This window comes from Pteropus medius, unplaced genomic scaffold (assembly GCF_902729225.1).
Source record: "Pteropus medius unplaced genomic scaffold, Ma_sr-lr_union100, whole genome shotgun sequence".
Taxonomy (NCBI): domain Eukaryota; kingdom Metazoa; phylum Chordata; class Mammalia; order Chiroptera; family Pteropodidae; genus Pteropus; species Pteropus medius.
The window spans coordinates 196,519-199,291 of NW_024345861.1; the positions used below are offsets into that span (position 1 = coordinate 196,519).

At 40.2% G+C, this 2,773-nt stretch overlaps 1 pseudogene; it reads left to right on the forward strand.

Moving 5' to 3' along the window:
- The first annotated feature begins 1,055 nt into the window (after positions 1 to 1,055).
- On the forward strand, positions 1,056 to 1,580 carry LOC120612244 (translationally-controlled tumor protein-like; annotated as a pseudogene).
- The last annotated feature ends 1,193 nt before the right edge of the window (positions 1,581 to 2,773 follow it).

Genomic DNA, 2,773 nt, shown 5'->3' on the forward strand with positions numbered 1-2,773 from the left:
TACAACTAGAGAGAAAAATAAGAAATCACCATGCAACAATACAAGGTAGGAGGGGCCAAAGATGCGAGGCTGCCGTACTGAGTGGTTGAGTGAGACAGAGGCTATGGCAGCAGCAGCCGGCAACTGCAGATGCCTCTTAAGAGGCCGTGTTTGTGAGTAGACATTCAGAGTGAAGGAAATGCTCTCTCTGAGCATCAGTGCCTGGTCAGCTGCTCAGGGGACACCATGGACTCACAGGGGTACACTGAGTTGTCAGAGCGAGGGCTGGAGTCAAGGCTCTATCCTGGGCAGAAATGTTGGTGGTATCCGTTGTTCTTCTGTTGAGCCCTCCCCCCTCCCAGTGTGCCAACTAAGTGCAGCCATAGCTGAGATGTCATCAAACTGGATAACAGAGCTCACTCAGTCTGGAGGATTCCCTGAAACTCTGCCTCCCTGAATTCACAGCCCCACCCAAGTCACATCCAGTTGTGTCCTCAGCAAGTCCAGTGCTCCTTGTTGAACCAACTCCAAAGCTGACACCGGTGGCCTCTTGAGGCAAGTATAAGCCCAACATCTGTGGATTGCTTGCTGAATCTTAACAGGTGTCCCCAGGGGGACATGGGCTGTGGTAAACTTGGTCTGCAGCAGGACCCCTTTCAAGACTGTGCCACTGGATATCTACTACACGAAACCATGCTAAGACAAGGAGACTTAGGAGCTTTGCTTAGTACATAGAAATAGACACAGAAAGGCAGCCAAAATGGGAGACAAAGAAGAAGAAACCATACAAGAGAACAGAAATGAAGAAATAATGGAGTCAAGCAATCTAACAGATACAGAGTTCAAAACACTGGTTATAAAGATGCTCAACGAACTTAGGAGAAGTGTAGATGAACTCAGTGAGAACTTAACAAAGAGATAAAAAAAAACATAAAAATGGAAATGGAAATAATAAAAAGGAACTAGTTAAGCTTTTCTGCCTGCTTCCCCCTTCCCCTGAGTACCATTATGGCTGCATTGTTCTTGCTCCATGTTCTGGGCTCCTGCTAAGCCAACACAGCCATTGTCTCCTTCCAGCTGCCATCATGATCATTTACCTGGACCTCACCAGCCATGATGAAGTGTTTTCCGACATTTACAAGATCTGGGAGATTTCAGGCAGGCTGTACCTGCAGGTAGAAGGGAAAATGGTAAGTAGGACAGAGGGTAACATTGATGACTCGCTGATTGGTGGAAATGTCTCCAATGAAGGCCCTGCTGTTGAAGGAACCAAAAGCACAATAATCACTGCTGTTGATATCATCATGAACCCTGACTTGTAGTAAACCAGCTTCACAAAAGAAGCCTACAAGAAGTATATCAAAGATTACATGAAATCAATCAAAGGGAAACTTGAAGAATAGAGACTTAAAAGAGTAAAATCTTTTATGATAGGGGCTGCAGAACAAATCAAGCACATTCTTGCTAATTTCAAAAACTCCCAATCCTTTATTGATGAAAACATGAATTCAGATGACATGATCACTCCAGACTACTGTGAGGACAGTGTGAGCCTGTATATGATTTTCTTCAAGGATGCTTTAGAAATGGAGAAGTATTAACAAATATGGCAATTTGGATCTATCATTAATTGTCATAACTGGTTGCTGCTTTTCATCCACAAAACAGCACTAGGACAAATGGGACTAATGTCATCTTGAGCCCTTCTTTTATTTTGATTTTGATATATTTGGAGTAGATGCATTGTTTTTAAGGAAAAAAAAAAGATGTCATGTAGGTTGTCTAAAAATAAAGTGCATTTAAACTCATTTGAGAGAATGCTTCTTAGTTTAATATATATTCAAATCCATCCTGTGTAGTGTTCCTGGAAAAGCTAGACCTGGTTTAGACCACTATTATAAAGCATATGACTGCCTTCGGACAACTCCATGGTGAAAACGGCTTCTGGGACTGGAGTATAAAAAACAATGATCAAAAGTTTTAATTCTGAGTTGAAGTAAAGGGAAAGACCATGCTCACAGCAGATCCAACATATAAAGTGGATTCCTTAGACATTTTATCACCTCCAAATAGAAGTAGTTAACTGGAAGAGATTACCAAAATAATAAAAAGAGAGTAAAATAGTTGGAAGGAAAAATAATAATAATAAAAAAAAATTAAAGGGAACCAGTCAGAAATGAAGAACACGTTATCTGAGATAAAGAGTATATTAGAGGAAATCAATAGAATGGATAAAAAAGAAAATCGAAGCACCGATATAGAGGATGGGGAAGCCGAGGACATTCAATCAAAATGGTAAGAAAAAATAAGCCAAAGCCAAATAATAATTTAAGGAGCTTATGGAACACAATTAAACATAAAAAATTATCTGTGTCATAGGGGTACCAGAAGGAAAATAGGAAGTTAAAAAGCTATTAGAAGAAATAATGATAGAAAACTTCCCTAATCTGGTGAAGGAAATAGACTTAAAACCCCAGGAAACTCAGAGAATTCCCCAAATCAGGAGCCCAAAGAGGCCCACACCAAGACACATCATAATTAGAATGCCAAAGCTTAAATACAAAGAGAATCTTAAAAGCAGCAAGAGAAAAGCAGTTAGTTTCCTACAAGGGAGCACCTATAAGACTGCCAGCATATTTCTCAAAAGAAATCATTCAGTATAGAAGGACTTGGCACAAAATATTCGATGTGATGAAAACCCAGGATCTACAACCACAAATACTCCATCCAGCAAAGCTATCATTTAGAGTCAAAGGACAGATAACGAGTTTCTCAGATAAAAATAAGCTAAAGG